This window comes from Ambystoma mexicanum, assembly GCF_040938575.1.
Source record: "Ambystoma mexicanum isolate Mex_15411 chromosome 12 unlocalized genomic scaffold, UKY_AmexF1_1 Mex_chr12_unloc.1, whole genome shotgun sequence".
In the NCBI taxonomy this organism is placed as follows: domain Eukaryota; kingdom Metazoa; phylum Chordata; class Amphibia; order Caudata; family Ambystomatidae; genus Ambystoma; species Ambystoma mexicanum.
This window is the reverse complement of record NW_027182322.1, coordinates 8,686,101-8,703,105: the sequence shown is the minus strand read 5'-3', so window position 1 is coordinate 8,703,105 and position 17,005 is coordinate 8,686,101. Positions and strand designations below refer to the sequence as shown.

Genomic DNA, 17,005 nt, shown 5'->3' with positions numbered 1-17,005 from the left:
GAATGCTTGTTGGCATGTTTCTATCCACTCAAATGTCACTTGTTGTTTAGTAAGGGCTCTCAACGGCTCACTCACTCATACAAAGTCCTGGATGTACCGGGTGCAATAGCTGGCGACTCCCAGAAAGGATCGTAAATCAGATACATTGGTGAGTCTGCTTCAGTGAGAGCGGTTACTTTCTCAGGATCCGGAGTCATGACTTGGGCCGAAAACACATGACCAAAGAATCAAAGTGTTTGCTTACTGAATTCACATTTGTCCAGGTTTAGTGTTAGGTGTGCTTCTTCCAGGGCCATCCATACTCGTGTCAAGGTGTTATCATGCTGTTTGTGATCCTTCCCAAATGCCAAAATATCATCACTGTAATTCATCAAACAGTTAGGAATATGCTTGATGATATTGTGTATCTCAGCTTGGAAGATTTCAGCGGCTGATGAAACTCCAAAGCGGAACCTCTTATAGCGGTAGAGCCCCAGATGAGTGACACATTCCTGGATTCCTTGTCCAATTATAGCCCTTGTTTAGGTCTAGTTTCGAAAATACAGTGGCGCCATTTAGCAGGTGGACCAAGTCTGTTAAGCGGGGGGCTTGATGGTGCTCTCTCATTATGGCTTTGTTGGGTCGGCGCACATCCACACATAGTCTAATGTCTTGTGAGTCCCTCGTGGGGACAGGAACAATTGGGGATACCAACGGGGTGGGTCCTCCAGCCGGTTTCATGATGTCTGCGGCCAAGAGTTTGTGCAGCTCTTCGTCCACTTGCCTTTGAATGTTCACTGGAATGCCGCGGTACTGTTGGGCCACTGGAGTTACCTGTGGGACGATATGCAGTCTGATCTGGCAGTTATTTAGTTTGCCCAACCCTTTGAATAATGTGGGGAAGAGTTGTTCTATCTTGGCCGATGGGTGTTTGTATTTGTGGGCCATGAGTCGGTATAGCACGTGTATGAGACCCATATCTATCGCTGCTTTAAAGTTCAGGATGCACCCCCTGTCGGTCATAGCCTCCAACACGTGCTTCTTCTCCATCTTGTATTTGCATTGTGCCAAAAAGTATCCCTTGCACAGCATTTTTGATCCGTAGGGGTAAATGTTCACTTCCGCTGGTCGGAGTCTTTGGGCATGTGGGAGAATGTTGTAGACTTCCTTGCTGATGATATTTACCTTGGCTCTGGTGTCGAGTAGGAATTCAGCCGCCATGTTGTTTATCGGGAGGAGTAGCATTGGACTTTGTTCTGTTGCCGTTGCATACAGGTAATTCTTCCTTTTCGAGTCTTCACAACAGGTTTCTCTCCTGGAGTCTTCTTCCGATGACGCCATAGACTGCTGTCCATCTGTGACTGTTCTACTAAGTAACGGATGTATCTTTGGGAATGCCCCTTGGGCTTAGAGTTTGTTGTCCTGCTCGACCGCCATTCCGCTGGTGCCAGCGCTCTATCTTGTGCTCTTCCCTCTTCCTTTCTCTCTCTGTTTCTTTGATGAGGTGGCTTTGAAAAGATTGTCCCCCCTGCAGGAGCATTGTTGTCCTATGGCAGGGAAGGTGCCTTCATGGGAGAATTCATATCCACAGCGATAGCAGAATGGTTTCCTGTTTCCTTTGTGTGGTGGCATTGTGTCAATTTTGTGGACAACTTCTGTTTTTCCTTGTGAGATTTTAATGTCATTCAGACCTTCCACCTGGATTTCCAGGGCTGCGTCCAATCTTGCCAGACGAAGCATCTCTTCCTGCGACCGTGGTTTCTGGAGTAACCTTTTGCGAAAATCTGCACATTCGCACCCCGCAATAATTTGGGAATGCAGTGTCTCATCATTAGAGTAATTGAAGTCACAGTGTTTGAGTCGAATGTGCAGGCGCATCACGTATGTGTCCATGGACTACCCTTTGTGCTGCTTCGTCATGTGGAATACATGCCGTTCGTAATCGACGTTGGTGTGGGGCGTGAAGTAGTCAGTGAGTGCTGTTTTAGATTGGCATAGGTGTCTGTGGACCCACTTGGCAGTTTGTCCACTATGTTGCGCACATTTGGGCCAATGGAGAGGGTGAGCAGGCTGTGTTTCTTCTCCTCTCCCAGCGGTCCTATGGCCTTTATGTAGACCTCAAAGTCTCTCACCCACTGCTTCCACCGGGAGTCCAGACTGCTGGTCTCAGACAGGTCAGAGTGTATGGGTAGCTGAGTAATCAGGCTGTCCTGCAGTTGGGAGGGCAAGACTGTAGGTGGAGTGATGCGCAGTCTGAGGTTCTTTTCCTCCCCTGGCATGGTGGGCACGTGCTAGGCAGCGGTGGGGCCCCTAGCTCCTCCTCAGCTTGGCATTCACGTGTGGCTTGAGAGAATAGGCTACTTGCTGTTCCCTCTCATCAGCAGTTGCAATGACAGATGTGGCTTGGGGGATGGGGTTTCCAGTTGGGGTGTGGGTCTTGCAGATACCCAGGCAGTAGGGCAGTGTGCCCTTCCTTTGTTGTGCTCTCACATGCGTCGCTTCCACTTCAAGTCGGGAGGTTTGCATTTGCTTTGTCGCTTATGAAAAAGATCATCTTTCAGCACAGAAAAGGAACAGACTGCTCTGTCCCTTACTCAGCGACGCAGCGCCGTGTGCATTCACCCGCCAAATCCCGACCTGGGATTGCGATATACCAGAGGCCGTCCACCTCATCGCCAGTTTGCTGTCCCTCGTAGGACCATGCGTGTGCCAGCTGGCGCTAAACCCCAAACAGATCTCCCATCTCTCAGGGTATAAAGAAAGAGAGGACAACCAAGAGCTTCTGAAACGGTGGTTTTCTTCAACTTCACACCAATCTTAACTGTGGCGTTGCCCCTTTAAGGGTCCGCACGCGACGGAGTGACGTCAACTCCGTCGCGTGCCTGTTTAAATAAACGGGGCGGCTCCTGGTGACGTCAGTTCACCGGGGAGCCCAAACCGACAACATCCACGTCTCCGTGTCTCTGTTCTACAGGGGGTGGGGGGCTCACGGAGGCGGCCCGCACGAGACCGCCAACAGTGGCGACGAGACCGGGATCGCTTCCATGAAATGCGGGGGAGTTCCGACGCGACGCAGATGATCGATTGTGAGCGCGCGATGAACTCCGAACACCGCAGAGAAGGAAGCGACGCACGCGGCCGGCGGCCATTTTGGTGAATAGGCCCTGGGGACTCACGGCTTCGTAACGAAGCGTCGGTGAGCCATCCGGGTTTAATTTTTGGACATTTCAGCGGCGGATGATCGCTGGACACAGCACATGTCAATTTCATGGAAAAATTTTGACAATTTATGCTAATTACGTCGAGCAGAGGCTGAGAGACTCCGTGTGAGGCCTGCTGGTTAGATAGGGGTCTCTTCCTCTACTCAATTTTTGGACACATCATTGTCGGCAGGCTGACTGAGGTGATACCTCCGCAAGAGTTACGGCTGGTGGTGAGTTGCGGCCCCTTTTCTTGTCATTCTTTTGGGGTGCCTGTGCGCTCTCCACTATGGATCCTGCTGCTGCTGCTGCTGCTGCTGCTGCTGCTCCTCCTGCTGTTGTGGGTCAGGCACCGCCTGTACTTCCACCTGTCCCTCCGCCGAAACCACCGGGGTCCCTGCAACCAATGCCTGAGTTTGATATCTCAGGTGCTCCATCTGGCCTTGGACAGAGGTGGAAGATGTGGATGGATAGACTGGAAATGTATTTCAGGGCCACAATGGAAACAACGGATGACGGCAAGCTGGCCACCCTACTGTACTCTGCTGGCCCGGCGGTGCATGAGGTATTTATGTCCCTACAGCCGGTGGATGGATCGTTTGCGGCGGCCAAAGAGGCGCTCCATAATCATTTTCTGCCAACGGCCAATGTGGACTATGAACGCTTCCTTATGGGTACGGCCCGCCAAAAAGATGACGAGACTCTGGATGTATTCTTTGGGCGGCTGCGGCGCCTGGCAGCACCGTGTGCCTGGAATGACCCCGATGTCATGATCAGGAACCAACTCATTCAGGGATGCAGCTCGGGGAAGCTGAGACGCCAGATCCTGCGCGAGCCGGGCATCACCCTCCCTCGCATCCTAGAACTGGGGAGGTGCCACGAAGTCTCCGAACTGCGTGCAACCAGGATGGAAGCGGGGGTTCGCCCAGCCAAGTTGGAAGAGATCTGCGCGGTCGGAAGAGGCCGCGGGTCAAGGCGCCCTTTGAACAATCAGAGTCAGCGCGCACAGGGGTCGAATGTCCCGTGCTCGAAGTGTGGCTATGATCTCCCACACCCCGCAGAGTGTCCGGCCATGGGTGTCAAATGTGGCAGATGTGCGGGCCCGGACCATTTCGCAAGAATGTGCAAATCGGCCGCGCCCAAGGTAGTGCCAAGAGGACCAGTTCGAGCCGGGTTCTTCCGCCCCCAGAGGGCCTCCAACGTTGCCCAAGTGGACCAAGGGGACGAAGGAGCCCCCCAGGAGGACAAGGAGGAGGACGATGATGAGGAGAACGTGTTTTTCGTGTCCAGCGTGAGCATGCTTAAGTCCCGCTCCAAGAGACAACCCAGGTGCAATGTGCTGGTGAATGGAGACTCTGTGCCGATGCTAGTGGACACTGGCGCATCGGTAAACGTAATGGCCCGCCAGCATTACAAGACCATGCTGGCCCCGCCTGCGCTGGCGGCGCCAAAGGCACGCATATTCACTTTCGGCGGGGACCGGCCTTTGCCTCTGGATGGTGTTTTCGTGGCCGGTGTGCAGTATGGGGACTCACACATACGGGCTCGATTCTACGTGACACCGGTGAGCGATAACACCCTGCTCTGTTGTGCCGCGGCGGAGGCACTGGGTATCGTCACATTCGCCTATGCAGTATACTTGGAGGACATCCAGGTCCTCCTGGCCAAACATGGATCCCTGTTTGAGGGCATTGGACAGCTGGTGGGTGAGCCGGTCCGGCTCCATATCGACGAATCCATACAACCAGTGGCGCTGAAGCACCGACGGGTTCCGTTCCATCTTAGGGACCTGGTGGATCGTGAGCTTGACAATCTCGTGGGGTTGGACATAATCGAAAAGGTGGATGGACCCACCACCTGGGTGTCCCCCATCGTCATTGCCCGCAAGCCTAAACAACCCGATGCTGTGAGAATCTGTGTGGACATGCGACTGCCCAATAAGGCCATAAAGAGAGAGAGACACCTCACCCCCACCATCGATGACATTATTGCAGAGCTGCAGGGTGCAAGATTCTTCTCAAAACTCGACCTGAGATCGGGCTATCATCAGGTGGTCTTGCACCCCGAATCCAGATACATCACTACCTTTACCACACATCGGGGGCTCTACCGATATAAAAGACTAAGCTTTGGGGTGTCCTCGGCAGCGGAGGTCTTTCAAAACATAATAAGAGGTGCACTGGCGGATCTGGAGGGCGTCATCAATATCAGCGATGATATCCTGGTGTATGCCAAGTCCGAAACAGAGCACCTGGCACGCCTGTCCAGGACTTTTGAACGGCTACGTCTGCTGGGTCTCACCTTGCATAAGGACAAATGCGAATTTCTGAAGACGGAGATCGAATTCTTTGGGTTCGTGTTCAAGGCTGATGGGGTGTCACCAGATCCCCGCAAAGTGAGAGACATCAAGGAGGCGCGCCCGCCTGAAAATGTTGCGGAGGTGAGGAGTTTTCTGGGGATGGTCACTTACTGCGGCCGGTTCATCAGAAATCTCGCATCCCGCTCTGAGCCCCTGAGGGCGCTCACCAAGAAGGACACCCCCTGGCAGTGGGGCCCTCTGGAACAGGCGGCGTTTGACGACATTCGGGGGGCACTGGCGGCGCATGACACTATGGCATTCTTTGACCCAGGCCTGCAGACGGAGATCGTGGTAGACGCCAGCCCATATGGGCTAGGGGCGGTGCTTACACAAGTAGGAAAAGACCAAGAGGTCCGGCCGATAGCTTACGCCAGTAAGGCCCTGTCTGACACTGAACAACGATACTCTCAAATAGAGAGGGAGGCCCTGGCGGTGCTGTGGGGCTGTCGACACTTCCGCCTGTACATTCTGGGGCGTCCCGTGACCGTGGTCACGGACCACAAGCCGCTGCTGCCGATCATGGCGGGCTCGTCATCTCGCCCGCCAGTAAGGATTGAGCGGTGGATGCTCGCCCTGCTGGAGTACGGGGTGTCATTGACTTATCGTCCCGGCGCCAACAATGCGGCGGACTACCTATCTCGTCACCCCAGGAACGACTCGCAGGAGTCGGCGTCGGCGGAGGAAGCTGACGAACACGTCTGCCTAGTTGTAGAGACTGCGACACCCAACTCCATGCAGGTGGAAGAACTAGAGGCGGCGTCGAAAAATGACGAGTGTTTCTCCATCTTGAGGGAGGCCATGCAGAAGGGTGCCTGGAAGACAGTGCTGGAGGCGGTGGAGCGAAGAACGTTTGAGAACGTGGTGGTGGCGCTGGAAAAGATCTTTGCCACTCATGGCCTCCCCTCTGTGCTGTGCTCGGACAACGGAGCCCCGTTCCAGGGGGAGAGCTTCGCAGAGCTCATGAAAGAGTATGGCATTCAACACCGACGGGTCACCCCACTGTGGCCCCGTGCCAACGGGGAGGCCGAGCGAATGATGCGCACCCTCAACAAGGTGTTCCGCATTGCCCATGGAAAAGGGGAGTGTCTGAAGAGGGCTCTGTACGTATTTCTACGAGGCTATCGCACCACCCCTCACTCGTCTACGGGGGTGGCCCCGGCCGAAGCACTATTCCAGCGGTGCCCGAGAGATGTCATACCGGAACTGGGGGACCGGGACCCCGCCGTCATCAACAATGAGCAGGTGGAAGAGGACAGACAGATCAGGACGCAGATGGAGAACATCCGGAGGGGGCTCAGACCCCCACACATTGCTCTTGGGGATGAGGTGCTGGTGAGAAATCGCCATCCCCATGGAAAATTGTCACTCACATACGAGCCTGCTCCACTGGACGTGGTGGCAGTCAAGGGGTCAATGGTGACTGCATCAGATGGAACGTCATCAGTGACCAGGAATGCGTCCTTCTTCAGGAAGATTGGTGAATCCCGAGTGGACGACCCGGACAGCCGAGAGAGCGAAGGCGTTTTGGATGAAGGTGGGGGAGAAAGCGCCGTAGTGGAATCGCCGGCTCGAGGCGGACCCACCCCCGGAACACCAGCCCGAGACGGCGGCAGGAGGTACCCCCTGAGATCAGGGCGTGGGAAACCTGCCCGTCTCAGTGACTATGTTACGGACTGAGCGGGGAGGCTGACCGGGGATGAATGGTCAGGCCATGACAGGTACACACGGGGGATCCGGGGTGGCTGTCAATAAATGGGGGTTTTGTTGAAACTTACAGAGTGTTGTGTGTTCTAGATGTGTGCTAGTTATGTACTCCTATTTCCAATTTGTTGTTATGGAAAAGGAGGAGTGTGGCGTTGCCCCTTTAAGGGTCCGCACGCGACGGAGTGACGTCAACTCCGTCGCGTGCCTGTTTAAATAAACGGGGCGGCTCCTGGTGACGTCAGTTCACCGGGGAGCCCACACCGACAACATCCACGTCTCCGTGTCTCTGTTCTACAGGGGGTGGGGGGCTCACGGAGGCGGCCCGCACGAGACCGCCAACATTAACTGTCTTTCCGGCAGGAACTTCCCTGGCTCTCTGACCTCCCGTGGCGTCACTTCCCCTGCTCCCGTGATACGTGACTTGGATGAGTCCAAACATCACAGTGGCCTCATTGGGTGGCAGGGTCTGATTTTCCTTTGGATGAATTCCAATCCCTGAGTGGCATAGTGGGCAGGGCCGGCTTTAGACCTGCCACATTAGCCCCCCCTCCCCCACAACGCCAGCTCGGGGGAGTCTTTCAAGGGCTCTCCTGAGCTGGCGTGGTGGGTGAAGGGGCCCTATTGAAAGGAAATGTGGCCCACTCTCGCCAGCTCGAGCAAGAGACGGTAGCGCATTTCCTTTCAATAGAGTGCCGATGATAAAACAGCAGAGTGGAAGCCTTTCAAAGGCTGCCCCATGCTGGTTTAGCATCGGCACCCTATTGAAGTGATTAACTCCCCGCTCCTGCATGGAAGGAACCCCCCCACCTGCTTGACCTGGGGAGGGGGGTGACAGTTGTTTTACTTGTCTTCGTTGTTGCTAGCACTAAGGCCAGCCCTGATAGCGTGTGATGCAAAGAGCTTTGAAGTGTATTTGTTTCTGACTGGCAGTCAGCGGAGAGTGAGAGTTCGGAGTGCAGGTGCAATAGGTTTGCATTGTTTGAGTGGTCGTAGCCTTCATCCTGATGTAGTTTGAGTGTCCTGTATTTTCTTTAGTAGGTGTTTTAGGCTGTCAATATGTACTGTGACATAGTTGGGACTGGATACACACGGGATATGACCACCGGGTTCGTGTTCATAAAATTGAAATTAGCATAATGGGTGTGTTCTAATGCAGGTGAAAGAAACGTGTAAGGTGTTTTGCATTTCCAGTGTTAGTTTGGTATCCATCAGGACTAGTTCTTGGCCACTCTGATTGTTTCTGGACAAATCCCCACCTCTCATCTTTTGCAGGGCAGATTACATTTGAGTTAAACTATAGGCTGTTCCTGGTCAGCCAAGAGTTCACTCAACTGATAGATCTTGGTATGTCACAGTTAGGCTTGTTGTTGGTTAAGAGTAGGAAGATTATTCATCTGTCACTGACATATTTCAATGGTGGTAGTTGTCTGGGTAGTTGATACAATGTTTGTATGCAGTTCCAAAGGAAAATGTTGGTTTCAAAATGTTTCTTTTCACAGTGCCCCGACTCACATCTTGGCTCCTCAACATCATTCCACATTGACTTCTTCTTTTCCTGGACAGAGGGTGTTGGTTCTCTCACCTCCCCTCCTTCTTCCAAAGCTGTAAATACCTTCAAGTTTTATTAACTAAAAGAGATGGTTAGAAAGGCTGGTTTTATATAAAATATTGACACAGATGACTTTTTCATCCTATAATTTTTTTAATATCAAGATGTAGATTTATCTGTGAGAAACAACAGGTAATTTATTATTTAACAATATCTTCCAGACATTCATCAATTCATCTAAACAGCTTTACCAAACTTTCTAACACATATTGCTCATTCAGAGATCACCAATGGTTGGGAAGAGATGATTCCTCAATCTGATTAAGAACCGTTGCGGATGATAGTTCTTCAGTTGACTCATGCAGGCCCAGCGTTTATCTGTCTGTTCCACATTTTTATTTTGTATTTTGTAGACAACCAGAGATATAGGCCAGGCCTTGCAAATTCTTAAAAATCCCACTAGACCTGCAGGGCGAGTTCCTTAGTTTATATACTCGTCCTAAGAGAAATGCACTTGCCCCAAGCTGACTGGTGACAAAATATTTACCAGTGCTTTTTGTAAAATGGTGTACGTCACCATAAGCGCACTTCATATTTGGTGCAACCCTGTCAAGCATGCACTGTGACACTTGAAGTTGCCATTTACTTCAAACAAAGTGTGTTTGCAATAAATGAATAGTATGTTTCTAGCATCCCCATACTCACCAGCAAGGTCGAGTATCATACAAATGGTACTCCCCGTTCATAAAAACTACTCGCCAATGCTAATCGGCTAGTAGATTTTGCAAGCCCTGTATAATCGGTAATTTTGCAAAAACCTCTTCATTTAGAAAGAATCTTCCACGCCCTAGACTTGCTTCTCTGGCAATTATAGAGAACAACTTGGTCACCCACCACATATTTCTTTTTGTCTGTTTGTAGATCGCAGTACATCTTTGTACTTACTCCAATTTTTTCACAGTTTCATTGGGCATAAGCAAATGCATGCTGAAGGTGTTTGTGGATATTTTCTAAATATTCATGGGTGGTAGAGGCATCAATCAATCAATGTCTGTTCCTGTCTTGAGTATAACAGATGTGGAGACAATAACTGTTTTCTAGCAGTTATGAGTTCAAAATTAGCTATCTTAGTAGCAGAGGTAGTGATAGACACCAGAGCCATAAGGACCAGTGGTAATTGCAAGTCTCAACTGGACTCAGAATCCACCACAAATGTCTTTAAAATTCCCAGAATTGTTTTATCATATTGTTCTACCCCCTCCTCCCCACGATGGATTTAGGTGATACGTCATTTTCTTTTTACTCTCAGAATTTCTCACATCTTATTCATTGCCTTACTGGTGAAATGACTACCTCGGTCGGACTCAATCTGTTAAGGAAGTGTAAAAGAGAAAGGGTCTTTTTGACCCCCCCTACATCCGGTATGAAGTGGAAGTTAAGTTCATTCAATTGCTGGAGACATCCCTGGGTCCGGGCTACTGGCGACAGAGCTTGGAAGCCATTGCATGGCACATAACATTTTCCATTTCGTACGTCCCCAGATTCCATTTTGTATGGTCCTGACTCCATCTTTTATTAGGCAGCACTATGATTTCTAACAAGCTCTCTATCCCTTCTTCCAGCGCCGAACACAGTTCACCCCCACCTCCTCCACCCTTTCTGTGCCACGGCTGTCCAGTTCTCACGGAAGCTTGGCCACTAATTATTGCAAACTGACAATGTATTTCTTCTCTTCCTCTGAGATCAATGCACTGTGTGTGACCGGGCCGAAACCTGGCTTGCGAAAATCATCCATCTCCACAAAACTGCCCCAGCTCCTCCAACGCCCCCCCACCTTTAGGAATTATTGCCTGTATAACCCTTGCTCCCCTGTGTTTCTTTCATGTAGCAGACGATGAGATCCATCCCCATGGGCCACCCTAGATGGCCCCCCATATAACTAATCCAGAGTGATCAAATATTCTCCCTGTACTAACACCTATCAATCCATTTGTTTGAACCATGAGGCTCCATGTCAATAAATCTCAGGAGAGCACTATCAGATAAGGCACCAGGACCATTGCGCCCCTGTCGCCACTGAGGCCCAAGTCAAGAATGTGCGCCGTTTACAAAAATGTATAGACAACCCTGCATAGTCTGTATGAAGTTTTATGTCTTATATTAATCACTACATGCCAATAATTACTGTGTAGCTTAGATTAGTTAAACGACTGATGGTGTGGACTCAGCCTAACCTTCACCCCTCCCAGATGAGCCCATCTGACCCACATGCCACAAGAAGCAACAAGTTCAGCACCAGCCAATCGAGCAGCACCGTCACCTTATAGTGTATAATGTATAAGCTAAACGAGCCAATGAAGTAGCACCATGAAACACTTATAGAAATCGTCATCAATGACGAGGATTGTGGTTAAAATGTCATGTTTCTGTATTGTTGGCAGAGTGCTCTCGGAGCAGCAGAGTCCTCTGCATGCCTCACTTTACTATTATATAAAGACTACTTTGTTTGACTCGCAATCTTTCTCCTGGTCTCATTCCCTACTGGGGTGCGTCCATTTATTCTGAGTTTTGTGTTTGTATTTTTGGGGAATGACCACTTTCATTTGGTGACCCCGACTAGGTGATGATACGGGAAAGCCCCGAAGCATTGCGGCGAGATCCGGGGCACCCCCAACAAGACCACCTCCACCTATGGCTGACTGGTGCTTAAAAACGCGTACGCTCCTGAACAGGTTCTGCGGGTCCCGGCTTTGCAAATACCCACCACACTGCTTGCCCGAGCCGGGTTCGGCTTTTGATTGGGGGCGGCACCCCGATTGTGGATAGACCACGCACGGAGGCTCTCGGATCAACACGGACACGTGAGTATTGATTGCGAGGAAAACTAAAGGAAGTGTAAGGGTAATGGGAACAAAGTCAGATTAAGTAACTGAGGAACAACTCGTGGGTTTAGAGCATTTATGAGTGAGCAATCTTTCTTTCTTTCTTCATATGGCCATTCGGATTTTATATAAGGTGACAGAATAAGAGGAGGTACAGGAACCTAGCTCCGAAAGGGGGTGTAGGCGGCACCGCGTAGTACTGTCTCAACCAGTACAGGATTATAAAGGTTGAACAAGAAATATGTGGGAGTCTTGTATATGGAGAAGACTCCGAAAATATTAGTTATTCTTTTTCTTTACTCTTGGTAAACGTTCTCTAGAGGTCGGTCCAAAAGGGGCCAGGGAGGGGAGATTGTGGATTGTGAATGAGAAGGGAAGACTCTGGGTCCATAGCAGGGGGCCATGAGTAAGAAGGGAAGTACGGGTACATGTTTCATGTTCTTTGTCGTGAGTAGAGTACGTCAGTGTGTCACGTCAATGTTTTAAGTGTTTGATGTTCTTTGGTTATTTGTTATCATTATGAAATGTTCAAAATTTGACTAAAAGTGTGATCACAATGTTTCAATGTATACAATAGAAGGTTTTTGTGGCAATAGAATTTTAACGAAATAAGATTTGATGGTAGCGATTGAGACATCTACACATATACACGCACTTAACCAGTAAATACACATAATGGGTGCAGATACGCCCCTCTTGCATATATGTCAACACCTCCCATTATACAGTGAGAAGATAAAGTATCACAAGCAATGGTTAACGGAAACAAAGGGGGAGGGGTTGTCCCTAATATGGCCAGACAGAGGGTCTTTTGATAAGGCCGTGTTGGACCTTGTGGCAACCTACCTAACAATCAAATACAAGGTGAAGCAGCTCCAAAAGAGAAGAGAGCTATTAGACCTTTGGTGTTTGTTTGAGGAGGTTCCACATGCCAAAAACAAAGACAGAGAGTCACAGCCTGTAGTCGCCACAACTCCGAAAGAAGGAGGGGAAGGAAAAGGTAAATGGGAAGAACCTAAAAAGCTGTACCCATTGATGACCAAACCTGCAGAAGTATATTGTGACCCGTTATATTTACCCCGGCCTAGTGCACCAACGTCACTAGCAGTAGCGCCTCCTCCCCCGTATGACCCTACTAACTCCTGTGGCCCAACAAGTACACCCCCAGATGACATAGGGAAGGTAACCCGCAATATAGAAGACCACATTATCAATACCCAAACAGAACTGGCATGATTAGCATCCTGATGCGTTGACAGGCTGCTGGCGACGGGGAGCGGACAAACACCGTTACCACCACTGCCGAAAACACCTTCCGTCGTCACTGAAGATGAATGGAAGTCCGTGGACTTCCTCTTTCGCATTGATAGTGCCCCAGTAAAAATAGTGCGAGTAGGGCAGGAAGGTGACCACGTAAGCACAGGCCAAGGTAGTGTGACATCCGAGAGAGAAGAGGAGTGTTGGAATGACACCGATGAGTATGAGGAAGGAGCAATAGCAGGAGGCTTGCAGGTACAGTACATGACACCATAGGTGGGCGGGGAAGAAGAGAAGTGGCAGGGAAGGTTGAGAAACAGGACGGGAAGAATGGCATTGGCAAACAGGAAAGGGACAAAGGTAGGTAAGGGGAAAGAAAGAACAAATGTACAGATGTCTCTCATCCACAAGGGTGCAGGAAGGCCTCACTATGTACCTTGGGCACTAATGGATGAGGCTAACTTGTTAAAGACCTTGCCCCCACTTTCTGGGGTGCGAGTAAATGGATATATGCTTTTGAGAAAAACACTGCCGGGGTTCCACTAGCAATGGGAGATGTCAAGAGCTTATTAGTGTCCGCAGTGGGTGATCAATCTAATGGAGTGTGGGTGAAGGCAGGATTCCCAGGAGTGACGATAGACAGTGACCACCATGATGGAGCATCATTTAATAATGTGAGGGCACATGTGTGGGATGCATTGCGTAGAACCTTCCCTGATAACCCAACTTACATTCGGTGATGCAATGCACCATGGGGGACGATGAAGATGCTGCGCAATACATTCTCCGGTCAAGGATATGTGGAGGGCGGAGATAGGTACCGCTTGGGACCAGTCCACCTCCCTCTTTTACTTCATAATCAAGAAAGGCCTCCTGAAGAAGGTACAGAAGGCCTTAGATAAAATAGCTGGGATCGAGGCCAAGGGTTGGCCAGAAATACAAAGCATTATAGTACACCACTGTAGAAGGATCAAAGAAAGGGAGAAGGAAATTGCACAGAAGAGATTGGCAGACGAGGTGAAGCCTGTACAAAATAAGTTGTTGAAGGTCGCAGCAGTAGCAGCCGCCCTCCCTGCAGACAGGCAGGGAGATGGAGAGGAGGGGCAGGTAGAATTACAAGCGAGAATGGCAGCAACTTGGGCAGCAAATGGACAGGAACAATGGGCTGGAGAGGAGCAATATGGAGGGGCCCAATGGCCAGGAAGACCTGGAAGAGGAAGAGGTGGGTACCGAGGACAGAGAGGAGGGTATAGAGGACAGGGACCCTGAGGGGGGACAAGGAGTATGTTGGTTATGTGGGAGGTGGGCCACTTTGCGAGGGAATGTCGCACCCGCTCCATGGCATACTATTAAAATACACAAGGATTAAACCACGAGCAGCAGTATGGCCACCCCCACTGAGGCAGCCCCTATGGGTAGCCTATGGGTGGATACAGGCAAGAGGAACAGGCTGACACCCGCCATATCTAAGAGCGGAGAGCACCACCTCATGGGACATAGCAATGATTAACACGCCAGGACCAAATGGTAAACACACACAGTAACCCTTTCGTCACTACTGCTAATGGCGCGCCAGCACCATTTCGGGGGACGAACATGGTAGGGGAAAATGTTTTTTATTTTCCAGGGACAAACACACACCCAAACTAGGACAGTCCACAGAGAGCACTTACATGTCCAATCCTATTGACTACCCTATGTCCAGACGAGGAACCACTGGTGGGGGCAGAGATAGGTGATAGGCAGTTCATCTTTATGGTGGACTCAGGGCAGTAAAATCATGCCTAATAGAAGGCTGGTTTCCGTTGTCAGACTGGAAGTTGGAAACACAGGGTTTTTCTGGGGCTGTAGTCACGATCCATACACTAAAGATTTAGACATCACGGTAGGTGGGAAGACGGTGCGAACACCCTATTGTACCATGAAGACTCACCAATCAATTTGCTGGGGAGGGACCTTCTTAGCAAGCTCAATATGACAATCTCCTTTACTGAAAGAGGCATAGTGTACTCGACCCCGGGGATATGCCCCCTTAGAGCGATGTTATTAATTAACACAATTGCTAATGAGATAACAGTTTGGGGAGTGCCTGTTGATGCAGACATGTTTGTGTATGGAATACAGGTTTTGGTAAGAGTGGTGCCCGAAATAATGCAATAGGATTGGATAATACCTTCTGACTTTGTTTTCTGACCCATAGCTGCCCCAGAGGTGGTACCTGGGACCATGTTGTCCCTAGATTTACAAGGTGTGCAGGTGTCGGCAACACGTATCGCGGTGATAGGTTTGTACACGCAGGGATGCGAGTGGCGGACAGTTCTATGCATAGACTCCAACATAGCGCTGCACGATTTAACAGAGGAAGAGCTGTTCACTGACAATGATGGAGAGATAATAATGGAAATTTGCATGCCCTGCGACATAATTATTCAGCACAGACAAGTGACAAATCCCCTCATGGCCATTGTCAGTTCACCCTCAACATTTTCTGATGAAGATATGCAACAGGTACCCACCAAACTATGGACTACTAACCTCCATGATGTAGGGCTCTTACAAGAGGTGAAGCCAGTTAAGATAAAACTCAAACCTGGGGCAGTACTGCCCCGTGTAAAACAATACCCCCTGTCAAGGGAAGAGGAAGACGGAATAAAAGAGACAATACATGCATTATTACAACAAGGCATTATAGTACCATCAAATTCACCATGCAACACAGCAACACAGCAATTTATCCAATTAAAAAAGCAAAGGGCGGGGCTTAGGGGATAATACAGGACTTAAGACCACTTAATGACATCATACAGAAGGAGTTTCCCCTTGTCCCCAACCCTGCATCCATTTTGTGCAGCATACCAAAATCTGCAACGTGTTTCACAGTGGTAGACTTGAAAAATGCTTTTTTCTCGGTACCACTGCGCCCAGGTTCACAATACTTAACAGCATTCACCCTAGCGGGGAAAAGGTACGAACATTGCAAGTTAACACAAGGTTACTGTGAAAACCCGAATATTTTCAACAGAATACTGCATGAACACTTTGGAAATATCGATGTCAAATGTACGGTGATATAGTACGTAGACGACCTGTTGGTTTGTGGCGAAGATGAAGAACAGTGCAGGGCAGACTCCATCACATTACTACATTTATTGGCACAAAAGGGGTACAAGGTGGACAGAGGGAAATTGCAGTAATTGCTAGCAGAAGTGTTGTACCTGGGGAAGCTAATATCGAAAGATGGCAAGCGCATACTTCCTGATAGAGCAGCAGCTGTGCGCGCAACAATCTGACCCAAAACAGTTAAAGACATGCAGACATTTCTCTGCATATGTAACTACTGCCAAGCATGGATACTAGACTATGCAGCATACACAAGGCCCTTGTTACAGGCACTAAAAGAAGCGCAGCAAGAAAACACAGCAATTACATGGACACAAGAAATTAACACTGCCTTTGACACGTTGAAAGAGCTCATTTCCACTGCCCCAGTCCTAGCCATCCCAGACTTTGAACAGGAATTTTACCTGTTCTCACACTGTGATGGTACTCTTATGACAGCTGTCCTGACCCAAAATACATCATTAGGACACAAACCTCTAGCTTACTACAGCGGCAAGCTCGACGCTATGATGCAAGTACACTTTACGTGCAAAAAGGCTCTCGCAACCGCCGTCTTTGCAATTGAAAAAAGCGCCACCATTGAGATGGGATGCTCAGTAACATTGTTCGTTGAACACTCTTTATTTGCAATTCTTGAGAGATCCAAGTCCACACTGACAACACAAAGTGATACAGCATATGAGATAATACTCTCCAGCTCCAACATTCATATCGTACGATGCAAAACGGTAAATCCAGCTACATTTATTACAGAACCATGCACAGTGGAAGACATGCAAAATCATGATTGTGCCACACATAAAGGGGAGCGTGATGACATTCCCAAAGCAAACAGGAACGGCCTAGAGGAGGGTGAAGTGTACTTTGTGGATGGGTCAGCTTCAATTTGTCCAGAGACAGGGGAAAAACATGTGGGAGCAGCAGTTGGAAGACAGGGAGTATGAGACACTGGTAC

The 17,005-nt window shown here is 49.7% G+C and overlaps 2 long non-coding RNA genes across 3 annotated transcripts in view; one reads left to right on the top strand and one right to left on the bottom strand.

Annotated features, from left to right (window-relative positions):
• Positions 1-17,005, bottom strand: part of LOC138529512 (uncharacterized) — a 230,096-nt gene that overhangs the window by 18,582 nt on the left and 194,509 nt on the right. The window lies entirely within an intron of this gene.
• The window catches only part of LOC138529513 (uncharacterized), a 376,286-nt gene that overhangs the window by 219,358 nt on the left and 139,923 nt on the right, over positions 1-17,005 (top strand). Inside the window, exon 3 of one of the 2 annotated variants that reach the window (XR_011284841.1) lies at positions 11,412-11,646. The exons of the other annotated variant lie outside the window; for it this stretch is intronic. This is a non-coding gene — a long non-coding RNA (uncharacterized lncRNA). Of the gene's footprint in view, positions 1-11,411; positions 11,647-17,005 lie in introns of those variants that run through there. 2 annotated transcript variants of the gene reach the window in all.